Here is a 13,794-nt window from a genome sequence, read left to right as displayed (position 1 = left end):
GAGGCAAGTGCTCTACCACTGAGCTATATTCCCAGCCCTTTTTATTTCATTTTGAGACATGACCTTTGCCTCAGCCACTCAAGTAGCTGGGATCAGAAGTGTGTGCCACTGCACCCAGCTCAGTTTCTGTTTTTGGTCTTACTGGATGATAAGATGGAGCCAGATAGTCAGAAATTTTGGATGATGTGAGGAATTGTTGAAAAATTATCAGAGAATATGCATAAAGCATTAAGAAAGATCACTTTGGAAATGGTATTTACTTGAAAGGGAAAGAGGCTGGAAGTAGTTGAAAATCTTAGAATAGTCTAAGATAGTTTCCTAAACTAGAGTGAAGATGGAAATAAGGAATTGAGGTTTCCTTCCCCTTGGTTCAATACTCCTACCAATTCATTTTTTCCTTTATCTATTCCAGCTTGGGAGCCTTTGATATCAATAACTTTCCCTTAGGAAAGGGTCTGCTTCATCCCATCTTCTATGAGATTTGATGTAGAGAGAAATCCTGTATCTGTTTCTCTCTGAAGAGTTATATTCATGGATCTTGTTTAGTTAGGCAGCAGATGTTTTAGAACTTTTTGTTTGTTTGTTTGTATTTTGCTGTGGACTGAGCTATAGTCAGCCAGAATTGGAAGTGCTTACTCCTTTATACCAAATGAGAATGATTAGAATTTCTCTTTTGGTGTGTGTGTGTGTGTGTGTGTGTGTGTGTGTGTGTGTGTGTGTGTTTGGTACTGGGAGATTAACCCAAGGGTGCTTTACCACTGAGCTGTATCTCAAGACTTTTAAAATTTTTGGTACAGTTTTGAGACAGGGTCTCACTAAGTTGCATAGGAGTTTGCTAAGTTGCTGAAGCTGTCCTTGAACTTGCCATCCTCTTGTCTCAGCCTCCTGAGTCACAGGGGCTATAGGCATGTGCCACTCTGCCTGCCCTTTTACTTATTTACTTATTTTTTTAGTTGTTTAATGGAAGAGTTAGCCTTACTTTTTCTAATATTCTATTGATTACATTTGAGAAGTTCTAGATGTCAATTTATTTTTGTTCTTTGGTCATTTTGTACTTTTGACCTTACCCAGAGAGAGGCGTATGTAATTGTATAGATCATTAATAAAATTTGTTTTGACTGACAAAAACTTGTATGCAGTTTTTATGTACCTATGGCATATTAAGTCATTTTATTTCTGCCTTGAGAAAGCAATTAGGTGTAAAACTATACATATATGTATTATGTATGTGACTTTGAAGAGTCCTCATATCAATAAAATAGATTAATTTTCAAGTTTGAAGAGCTAATCTTACTTAAAATATTAATGTCAGTTATTAAATCAGAATCAATAAAGTGTTTTTGGGAAAATTTATTTACCCTTTTCCTGTTTCTTGTTTTATTTTAGCCAATGTATTTGTGAAATTTGAACAAATTTACCTCTCAAAACCAAACCATTGGGAAAGAGATGGTGCTCCTTCACCAATGATGCCAAATGAGACCAGATTAAGAAATCTCACATTAAGAAATATATATTTTTTGTCATCAACTGATACTGAAATAAAATTCAGAAAATACATGTTAACCAGGTGAGGATTTATGTTTTAGCAAATACCCTACTATTGCTCAACTGTGACCTACTTCTATTTTCAAAGGTATTCTGCTCCACTTTGTGTTTATATAACAGAAACAGCTATTAAAGAAGCTGAAGAACAACTTCAGACTCACATCAGAAAACTTTTATAGGAAAAATTCCAATTATGTTGCATTCAACTTACTGCCTGTTGAATGACTTAACAGATCATGATCTTTGTGAGTTAAATGAATGTCCCTTGGATCCTGGTGGGTATTAGATTATTAATGGATCTGAAAAAGTATAGTAACATTATTTTAAAATATTATAAAATGATAGTTAAAATTTAAATTATTAAATTTGAATTGAAAAAGTAGACTTTCATAGAGGGTAACCAGAAAGTGGGTTTAAAATTATGGTGTGACAGCTAAACTTAAGATTTATTAGATGAATATAATATAAACTTGCATTTCATTATTTGTTAGAGTTATATATTTTTATAGAGCATTTAATGCAAAATGGATTTTGCAAAGTTCAAGAATTGCTGTTTCTCTGCCAACCTTTATGATCAAGTTAAATTAAGGTGCACATTTCACTCTTTGTATTTCAATGACCTTTTGGTTTCATGGCTATAACTTTATTATTGCCCATATAGATTCTGATTGCCTAAGAGAAAATGGCAACAAACACAGTCTATGTGTTTGCCAAAAAGGATTCTAAATATGCCTACACAGGAGAGTATAAATCATGTCTTTAGAATTCTTCCTGACCTACCAGTACTATAAAGGTTTGCATGCTGGCAAGAGGAGGGCAGGTATGGTCTGGGATATGACATGTGGATTTTTCTCATTCCTTTGTGTCTTGTTTTGCCTTTGTCAAAAAAAGCTTCTCTGGATCATGTAATTGGTATTATGTTTTAGGTCTTATTATTATTACCATGTAACAGATTACTCCAACAACAATGTTTATCATCTTGTAGTTTCTGTGTGTCAGGAATCTGGGTGTGGCTTAACTGGGTCCTCTGACTGACTGTCTCTCATAAGGTGGTAGTCAAGGTGATTGCCTAGACTGCAGTCATATCAAGCATAGTCACATGGTTGTTGGCAGGATTCAGTTCCTTACTGGGCATTGGACAGTTTCAGGTCTTTACTGGCTGTTGGTTGGAAGTCTCTCTGTTTCTTGCCATGTGGCCCTCTCCATTCAGTAACTGACCCAGAGAGCAAGCACAAAGAGCCATAGAGCTAGGCACAGTGACACATGTGTATAATTCCAGCAACCTGGGAGACTGAGGCAGGATGATAATAAGTGTGAGGCCAGCCTGAAAAACTTAGCAAGACCTTGTCTCAAAAATAATAAATGGGGGAGGTTGGTGCTAAGAATGTGGTAGAATGCCCATAGAGGCCCATGTAAATCCCTGGTATGGGGAGTAGGGTCTGGCAGAAGAGCTAGAGTATAAGCAAGATGGAACCACACGTATAGTTTACTCAGGGATTCTATCATAAATTTTTATTTTTCTTTGTGGAACTTGGGAATGGAACCAGGAGTCCTCTACTACTAACTACATTCACAGTACTTTGGAAGGAATTGTAAAAGAAAATATTGTATGTAAGAGGCTGTTTGTTAGTTTTGAAGTGGTATTCAAACAAGAAAATACCTCACTATTTTATTCAGCTTTTGTACTCTGTGACTAAAGGACTGGCCAGCACAATTTTAGGGGAGGAAAAGATTGAGGGCTATGATTTTAGAGGTCTTAGTCCATAGAATTCTGACTCCATTCCTCAGGGCTTGAAGTGAGGCAGAACATTATGGCAGAAGAGTGGGGCCCAGGGAAATAGCCTACATGGTGATCAGAAAGCAGAGAGAGAGACTCCACTCACCAGATACCCAAAGCCACACCCTCAATTCCTGCCTCCTCTAGCCATACCCTGCCATTTCAGTTACCACTCAGTTAATCCCTATCTGGATTAATTCACTGATTAGGTTAAGGATATAACCCAGTCATTTCTTCTCCAAACCTTGCATTGTCTCACACATGAACTTTTGGGGAACATCACATCTGAACCATAACACACACAGATTGACTCTGATGTAATATTTAGTTTTTATCCTGTACTTGGTTTTTTCTATATTTGTCTATTCATGTCCTTGATCTTTTACCACTCATCTATTTTTTTCTTCCCAAGACTCCCCAACCCCCAGGGGGGGAGGGAATAGAAAGGTATCAATTGTGTTTTTATTCTTTGGCAGCCAAAAGTCATTTCCAAGAGATGTATTTGGTTAATTCTTAAAGGATCTTGACAGGCATATGGATGAGAATGGAAGTTCTATATGGTTTAAATGACCAGGTTGTCTGTAAAATTAGTTAACTTACTTAAGCGGTTTTGAAAAGTAGTTGTAGGAGGTTTCTCAGAGTATGGGGGACATGAATTTTTGAAATATATGAACATAAATGGTTTGCTTGCTGTCTCCCAGTTTTTGGGGATTTTTAAATTTTTTTCCTTTGGTCATATTGGGTCTTGAACTTAGAGGTACTTTACCACTAAGCTATTCCCCTATCCCTTTTTATTTCTTTATTTTGAGACAGGGTTTTGCTAAGTTGTGGAGACTGGTTTGTACTTTGCCAAGGCTGACCTCAAACTTATTAACCCCCTGCCTCAGTCATCTGAGTAGCTGGAATTCAAAAGGTTTTTGTGGGGCTTTTATATTTCTCTGAGATCTTGTATATTTGTGTTCTAATGGTACTTTATTTTTCTAGGGTGCAAAAAAGTGCTATTCTTCAGCACATCATGGAAATTCTACAATATACCAAGCATGAAGTTTCCATCATTATTGTGTTCAGAGTATTAGGTTTTGTGTCTGATAGAGGTATCCTAGAACATATTACTTATGATTTTGAAGATCCACAGATGATGGAAATGGTAAGGTGAAAACAAAATGTATTCATAGTGTCTGATATGAAATTTAAATGTACTAATTATTGCTAACCTTAAAACATAGAAGAGCTGGGTGTGGTGGTACATGCCTGTAATCCCAGCAGCTCCAGAGACTGAGGCAAGAGGATCACAAGTTCAAAACCAGCCTTGGCAACTCAGTGAGGCCCTAAGAAACTCAGCAATATCCTGTCTTTACATAAAGTATAAAAAAAGACTGGGGGTGTGGCTGTGTTTACGTGCTCCTGGGTTCAATCCCTGGTAACAAAACAAACCCCAAAACAGCAGAAATCTGTGCTGAAGAGCAATTTGACTGTCTCAAATTTCATGTGAAGTGAAAGTCTTCCCTGTCTAGACCTCTCTGCTGACAATTCCACATAAAATAGACATGAAAGGTAGAGATAGCCAAAAGGTCAATGGCAGCACCATGAAGAAAGCAGTAAGGAAAATTATAAAAGTACACTGGTCTAGTGTAATTTAGTAAAAAGGGAAAATGAGTATTGGATACCATTTTTTTCTTTTGATTTTGAGGAAAAGAAAAACCTTTTTGTTTTGTAGGAATTTCAAACTTAGAGAACAGTTGCTAGAGTAGTACCAAGAACTCTATATTCTTCACTCAGATTTAGTTGTTAACTTGGCTACATTTGCTTTATTATTCTACCTATACATAAACATGACATTTTTTCTGGACCATTTGAGAGGAAGTTAACAGGTATTATGCCTCTTTAGTCCTAATACTATAGTGTCTGTTTCCTAAGATCCATGATATTCACTTATATAATCATAGTATAATTACTAAAATCAAGAAATATAATGTAGTTGTAATACTATAAATATGCAGAATTTATTTATTTGCTAGTTGTCCTCATAAAACCTTTTCTTCCCCTCCCTTGTGTAGGGGATTAAATTTAGAGGCATTATACTTTTGAGCCACAGCCTCATTTGTGTGTGTGAGTGAGTGAGTGAGTGTGTGCAGTGCTGGGGATCAAACTCAGGGCCTTGAGCATGGTAGGCAAGTGTTCTACCACTGAGCCACATCCCCAACTCCCATATCTTTTTGTATATTTTGAGACAGCCTTGCAAAGTTGTATAGGCTGACCTGGAACTTGGAATCTTCCTGCCTCAGCCTCCTAAGTGCCCCACAACACCCAGCTCCAATAATATCTTTAATAGTATTTTTTTTTCTTTTTTCAGAATCCAATTCAGGATCATTCATTGCATTTTTTTGTTGTTGTTTATTTGTTTTGGCACAAGGGATTTGACCTGGGAGTGTTTTACCACTGATTTACATTACCAGCCCTTTAGGTGGTTCTTCTAGTTCTAAGGTTTTTATAATTCTTTGATTTTCTAAAACACTTACATATTTGATTAGGCTTATAGAAATATTTAAAATGTTATTAATTTAAATAAGAGCTGACTCATTTTGAGGTGAAAATATGAATTTGAAAATTTCTATATAAATTATTTGACAGGTTAAACCTCCTCTTGATGAAGCTTTTGTCATTCAAGAACAGAATGTTACATTAAATTTCATTGGTTCAAGAGGGGCAAAGACTGGCATCACTAAAGAGAAAAGAATTAAATATTCAAAAGAAGTCTTACAAAAAGAAATACTTCCTCATGTTGGTGTTAGTGATTTTTTTGAGACCAAAATAAGTATATTTCTTAGGGTATTTTAAGTATCATTGTTTTAAAATCTCTACTAAGATATAGTTAAGATAGAGTGTTTTTCTTAAAGCTAAATGTAAAGAATGATGTTTTTTGATAAATACTATGGGGGAGAAAACAAAACAAAGTGTTTTTTCACTTCTTTTCCCTTTTTTAAAAGATATATGGTTCATAGGTTACTTCTGGCCACTTTGAATACAAGAGAACTAGATGACAGAGATCACTATGGAAACAAAAGACTGGATCTTGCTGGGCCACTATTTGAGTTCTTATTTAGAGGGTAAGATGTTACAGTAGGAAATTGTTGAAATAAGGAGATTGATTATAGATTGTTTCATTACACTTGGAGTTGCTAAACCATCTTGGTACCATATTATGTACCTCTGAAACTTGCCATGTTCTGTTTGCTACTTGCTCAGATTTAGTTTGGGTTCATATCTGGGAATGATGCTTGTGAACACAGTGTATTTCTTGTTTTGTTTGTTTATTTATTTATTTTTTATGCTGAGATTGGACCCTGGGACATTTTACCACTGAGCTGCATTCCCAGTTCTTTTAATGTTTATCTTGATAGTTGCTGAGGCTGGCCTTGAACTTGTGACCTTCTTTCTTCGCCTCTGAGGAGTTTGGATTATAGGCATGTGCCACTGTGCCCAGCAGTGCATATTTTCTTTATTCCTCTGGTAACCTTGGAGAAAGTGTGAGAAAATAATACATTGCTTTGATTTTCTTTCTTCTTCTTTTTTTTTCCTCTGCAGTGCTGAGGATTGAACCTGGGGCCTTGTGCATGCAAGGCATGTGCTGTAACACTGAGCTATATTCCCAGCCATGCATTATTTTCTAAGTGCTGATACTGGAAATTTTATTAGTCTTGTTTTGTATCTTCTCTTAAAGTATACATACATGAGCTAGAGTGAAATGTATGAAAATATTAGCAGTGATCATTTCTTTGAGTATTGTGATTTTATAATTTTTTCTTTTTTCTTTTGGTGCTGGTAATTGAAGCCAGGGGAACTTTACAACTGACCTATATCCCCAGCCCTTTTAATTCTTTGAGACAGAGTCTCACTAAGTTGCCCAGAGCCTTGATAAATTGGCTAAGGCTGGCCTCAAACTTGTGATCCTCCTGTCTTAGCCTCACAAGTTGGTGGGATTACAGGCATGCACCACCACACCTGGCTTTTTATTTTTCCCCTACATTTATTTATTATTATTATTATAATTATTTGCTTTTAATAAGTTTATTTTTTATACATTTAAAACTGCAACTTTCAGATATTTAAAAGAAAAATTTTTATGATACTGAAATGTGTATCTCTTTTTTATAAAAATCACACAATATGTGTGATCTTGAACTAAAAAAATTAATGAAGATCTATGACCTAATATGCTGAACAAAACTATTATTTGTCCATTCATATGTCCCCTTGCATTGCCCCCACTTTGGGACTTAGGAATATACTTCTGGACACATTTCCATATCTACAGGGAATTAAGATGCCACATCAAATATGTTTTAAAAATTATAATATAGTAGAGCATCAAAGTTGGCTTAATTTTGACACAAACCATCAAAAAGCAATATAAGATACAGGATACATAAAATAGAACACCGTTACTGAGATCAAATAATATGCCTTTTAAATTTGATACACTGGAAACAAAGCAATTTCTTTTGAATTATTAGATAAATAACGTGCAACTTAATTCTGAGTCACAAATTTGATAATGTATTTTAAAACAAGCACTTAAACATACAAAAATATAAAATACAAGAAATATTAACAATGAGAGCAATTAACCATAGAAAAAAATAGGGCAAAAACATGCATTCTCTCTTGACATGCTTTCATTTTCTGACATGCTTTTTTTAAAAAGTATCTTCATAGGTCAAAAAATTATATTTTTTAAAAACTATTAACAAAATTCAAATCCCCATTAAAAAAGAGAATGGTAACCTTCAAGTCAATGGCTTTCAGATTCATACATTTTTAGAGAAACAATTAGTCTTCATGCTAAAAATATGAAGAAAAAAGCATTTAATTATGTTTGTCAAATCTTTTATTCAACAAGAATTTAGCAAGTGTTGTGTGACACTGTTTCAGGTGCTAAGGATATAAAAGCAAGACTCAATCATAGGTTTTGGAGAATTTACCATAGTGGAGTTGGATCTAGCATAGGAAACCTTAGTTAACTCTTTTGGACCATAAAATAAACTCAACTTCAAACTCTACCATTCTTGTATCTTGATGTATGTAGTATGTTACTGGTAGCACTATTAATAGTAATTATCTACTGATGGAATTAACTTCCATAAATGATTCTACAGAAGTTTAGAGGGCAGAAAGTATTTAAGAATAAACAAATGCTGGTCTGCATCAAAAATATCAGTATTCTTCTTTCATAAAATCCAGAAAAAAATCATTGTGATTATACAGAACTGCTGGAGAGATCATCCTATTTTGCAGTACATGTGCAAAAATTTTATGTTAAGAAGGATGTTACATTGTCCAAAACAGGCAAAATCAGCTGTTAGGTTTTAAAGAATCATAGCCTTCTTTCAAGAGGTCCTGCTAGGTTTTTATGAAAATGTGCATTTTCTGTACATTTGAGGGCAAGCTGTTCCACTTGAGCTGATACTGCAGATGTGGCTTCAAGAAGTTTGGTTAGAGAAAATGCTGCATCTCTGATCTGCAGCTCCACGTCCCCCCAGTGGGTCCACAGTTTGGTTGCTGCTCCTGCTTGAAACTAGCTAGCCCATACTCACTGGGACACTGGGGGAGGATGCCAATAAAACATCTGAAGAAGGAGAGGAGGGAGACAGTGGTGGGGAGGCAAAGAAACATGAAACTCCTCATGGTCAGTCATGGGGAAGGGCTGGTACCGCACAGCTGGACCTAAACAGCAGAACTGACACCCTTTCCCCCACATTTAAAAAAATATTTTTAGTTGTGGATGGACACAACTTATTTATTTTCTTACATGATGCTGAGTATACAACTCAAAGCCTCACATGGGCTAGGCAAGCACTCCACCACTGAGCCACAACACCAGCTCTCCCTATAATTTTTTGTTGGTGCATTATAGTTGTACATAATACTTGTTGTTACATATTCCTTTATGAACACAATATAACAATGTAATTGGCCTTAAATTTTATTCTTGATGTTTTTATATTTCCCATATTTTCTATAGTGAACTTTCAGAAACATTATTTTTAACAGCAAAACACATAGGCATTACAAAAAGATTATTAACTTTAGTATTTTGTACAGGTTTTGTTAGTTTGTTATATATGAGTACTTTTCAGCCTTTTTTGTTATTGTCCTACTGAGACTCTTTTGACACAGTTCCTAATTGCCACATATGTGTATATAATATATATGTGTGTGGGTGTTCTGTTTGGTTTTGTTTTGGTTTTGTGCCCTGCCACAACAATTTTCACCCCCTTGTCAACAATATTGTCCTTGTTAAGAATCAATTTTGTAGATATTAACACATTTAAAACAATACCATTTTTTCAGTATGTTTAAGAATTTGCTGAAAGAAGTGGGAATCTATGCACAGAAGTTTATTGATTGAGGAAAGGACTTTAACTTGGAGTTGGCAATTAAAACAAGAATAATATCTGATGGCTTAAAATAGTCTTCAGCTACTGGAAACTGGGGTGACCAAAAGAAAGCTCATCAAGCCAGAGCTGGAGTATCTCAGGTAAGAGTGTCAACTAAAACTATAGGATTCATAGGAAAAAGGATATAGAACTAGTAATTTCTTTAATTTATTTACTCTAAGTCATTTTGATTTTTATTTTGTTCTCAATATGAAATCACTACATTTTTTAAATTATGAAACTGATATTTTTCTTTAGCTATTAGCATAACAAAGAGGAACCAAGTTTTTGACTTACAGTTTAGAAACTCAAGATAGTTAATAAGAGTTGCTACATGGGAGGTGATACAGTATGTGTTAGCAAAGCTTTGTGTATTTAAAAAATTCCAAAAAAGAAAAATATTCAAAATTCCATATTAGAAGCTGATCAAAAGAATAAATAGGAATCCCCTTCATTTGTTGGAAAATGCATGCTACTTCAGAGTTTTTAATGTAGTGAATGCAGTCACTAATCTCAACTGGAATATTAAGAAAAAGCTTTTAAAAGGCTCATTAGGCATTTTTAAAATACATTTTTATATTTGCTTTACTCTTTTTCATTTTTGTTAATTGGAGATTGAATCCAGGGTTTTGAACTGTATTTCAAGTTCTTTTGTTTTTTATTTTGATATAGGAACTTGCTAAGTTGCAGATGCTTGTCTTGAACTTGGGGTCCGCCACCTCAGCCTCCCAAGTCCCTGGGATTACAGGCATGTACCACTACACCCAGTGTCCTTTTTTATTTTAATTTGATACAGGGTCTTGCTAAATTGCCAAGACAGACATCAAACTTGAGAACCTCTTGTCTCAGCTTCCCAGGTTGCCACAATTACAGGCCTGAACCACCATGTCATATATATTTTCTTTTCCTGTGAGATTTTTAAAGCTATAATATTCTTATCTTCTTTATGGGCTCATGAGGTATATATTCCCTTTTGGGGTACATTGGCATTACCTGATTGATTTGGCATTCAGACAGCAAATTCAAATTCCTAAATTCTAGATGCTGTATGAAATTTTAGGATACTGCACCTAGCAAAGTTAAATATCTAGTTCCTTTTAATTCATTAAAAATTCAGTGGTACAGTTGATGTTTTTGATGCTGGGTTCACAATTTGAATAAGTCTCTGTACCAACCCTCAAGGAGTTCATCAGCATCTAGCAAAGTAACATTCATTTATATAAAGCTCCTGTACCCTGAGGTTTGATATAATAAGTGATGCCACACTGCAAAGTCACTTCAGCGAATTGTTATTGGACCTTGTGATATGTCAGGTGCTCTTCTACATTGTAGAGCTGGAAAGATTAATAAAACAAGATCCCTGATCTTTGGTAGTTTACTACCTACACTTGTGGATGGATGTGAGCAGGTAATTACAACATGGTACAGTATCATACTAAGAGACCCCCATACCTGCTCTGTTGGAATGCTGGAGAAAGGTTTTATCACAGTATTAGAGGGTGAAAAGAAGTCTTTAGGTGGTAACATCTGAACTGAATCTTTAAGCATAGCTGGGAAACAGCACAAGGTGGAGAGGAAGGTAGAACTGGCAACTCACAGAAAAACTGCAGAAAACTTCTTAACATCTTGAACACATTTTTTTAATGAGCTGGCTTTTTAAAAGATACCTGGTTTAAAAAACAAAACAAAAGTCCAACTGTATGAAGAGATATGCAGTCACCAGCATCACAAATAAAACCTGTATTTTTCTGGCCCCTTCTGTATTAATTCCATTACAGTATTGCAATTTAAAAAAAAAATCAGTACATAAAAAATATCCGATCTCATGAAGATACCTGGATAGAAAGGGGAGGAATATTTTGATTTTTTTCAGGTAATTGGATTTATTTTTTGAAGTGACACCAACACTACAAATTGTAGTAACTTAAAGGTTAGTCATGACACAGGATCTAAACCTATTGATTTGTTGTGTGCTTCAAATGCATCTTTTACAAATATAGTTTTTTTTTCTCAAATTCATAGTTTCAAAGCATCATAATTGGTCATTTGGAAAATAATGATTCATTGAGGTATATAGAATTTCACATGTTGATACATTTCATTACACATGTGTGTGTGTGTTAAAAAATGTATTTAGGAGGAGTTTCAAGATGGCGGACTAGAGGGCAGCTGCATTTCATGTTGCTCCAGGATGCAGTATTCAAAAGAGGAGATAGTGAGAGACTTGGGACCAACTCAAAGCCGCCAGGTGAGTCTCTCCCATTGGGAAGGCATCCCGGATGGGGTGGTAGCCCCGGAATGCAGGGAACTTTATGAAGTAGAGTTGCTCACCGAGATGCCCCTCTCCCCACTGGAGCGGTAAACACGGACCACTGGTAACATCGTAGAGGAGGTGACTCAGCACAGCGCTTGGACTTGGAGCAACCACTGGAGCTCTGGGTGGCTGCCTGAGGAGGAGCAGCGTGGTGAGCTGTTTAGTCTCAGAACGATCGCTTCTGATCACCAGGGGGTTGCCCGGAAGAAGAGGAGAAGTGCGGCGGGTCACTTGGTCTAGGAGTGACTGCATCAGAGCTACAGGTGGTTGCCAGAAAGGAGCTCTGTGGTAAGGTGCTTGGACTCAGAATGACCGCTTCTGAACACCAGGAGTGCTGGTCGGAGGAAGAGGAGGAATGTGGTGGGTTGCTTGGTCTAGGAGTGACTGCATCAGAGCCACAGGCAGTTGCCAGAGGAGGAGGCGAGTGGTGAGTTGTTTGGACTCAAAGCGACCACTACTGACCACAGGAGGCCCACCTGAAGGAGGAGAGTGGTGGGTCCCTTGGTCTCCGAGCGACCACTCCTGAACACCCGGGGAGCTACCCTGAGGAGGAAGAGGAACAGAGTGGGTCACTTGGTCTCCGCGTGACTGCCTAGGTCTACAGGTGGTTGGCAGAAGAAGGAGACATGAAGTGAGTTGCTTGGACTCCTAGTGACTGCGTCAGAAACCAGGCAGCTGTTCGCAGGAGGAGGTGTGTGGTGGGTCTCTGGGTCTCGAAGCTATTGTATGGGGCTCCTGGTGGCGGTTCAGAGGAGGGGCCACATAGCCAGGCGATTAGGTGCAGAGCAGGGTCCCAGAACCTAAGCAGCTTCTTGCTGGAAGTGCCGCACTGAGACACGCCTAGGGGTGGAGCGAAGGTTCCAGGACTTCGGGCAGATTCTCTGAGGAGAGGCAGTCTAAGGAGATTCGTCTGTGAAGGTTGAAGCTCCCAGGACCAGGAAATAGGTCCGGGCCCCTGGGAACATTGCAGAGGAAGACAGCCCAGTACAGGAGGTAGTTGTAGATTCAGGGGAACCTCTAGGAGGGGAACTGACAAGCGAGACCTCCCCACCGGGTGAGTCTTCCCCGCCATGTGAGGTTTTCCCACAAGGTCGGTAAAACCAGAGACACAGGCACAAACAGGCCTTGCCTCAGCCCACAGCCTAGTTCCCCTTTGGATGACCATTGGTCAACAAGTGGAGGCACCTCTGCCCACTATCAGGGAATATACCCCACCTGAGTGTCACCAACCCTAGAGAGTCAGCTTCCTTGTGGAGCACCACATTATCAAATACCTCCAAGACTACAGGCTACTCAAGGATAAGAGGGGATTTACTAGCAATCTTCAGGGACATTATAAGTCAATAGAGGAAATCTGCAATATATTAATGACCCACTGATTCCTGAACAATATGAGAAAACAAGGGAAGAAAATGCCCCAAACGAATCTAGATGTTACATCAATAAAATCCAAGGACAGCATGGCAGAAGAAATAACAGAAAGGGAGTTCAGAATGTATGTAATTAAAATGATCAGGGAAGCAAATTATGAGATGAAAGAGCAAATGCAGGCACTGAATGATGAGATGAAAGAGGAAATGCAGGCACTGAATGATGAGGTGAATGAGCAAATGCAGGCATTGAATGATAGCACCAATCGACAGTTAAAAGAGCAAATACAGGAAGCAAAAGATCATTTCAATAAACAGAGACATTAAAAAGAAAAAAAAAACAGAAATCCA

General features: G+C 37.3%; 2 pseudogenes; one reads left to right on the top strand and one right to left on the bottom strand.

The window, feature by feature from the left end:
- LOC124975278 (DNA-directed RNA polymerase II subunit RPB2-like) overlaps positions 1–9,860 on the top strand; it is a 28,572-nt pseudogene extending 18,712 nt beyond the window's left edge.
- Positions 8,675–9,017, bottom strand: LOC124975279 (renal cancer differentiation gene 1 protein-like; annotated as a pseudogene).
- Positions 9,861–13,794: the final 3,934 nt, after the last annotated feature.

The sequence above is a fragment of the Sciurus carolinensis genome, unplaced genomic scaffold (assembly GCF_902686445.1).
Source record: "Sciurus carolinensis unplaced genomic scaffold, mSciCar1.2, whole genome shotgun sequence".
Lineage (NCBI taxonomy): Eukaryota > Metazoa > Chordata > Mammalia > Rodentia > Sciuridae > Sciurus > Sciurus carolinensis.
Note: the sequence above shows the minus strand (reverse complement) of the source record. Positions and strands in the feature narration are given on the sequence as shown.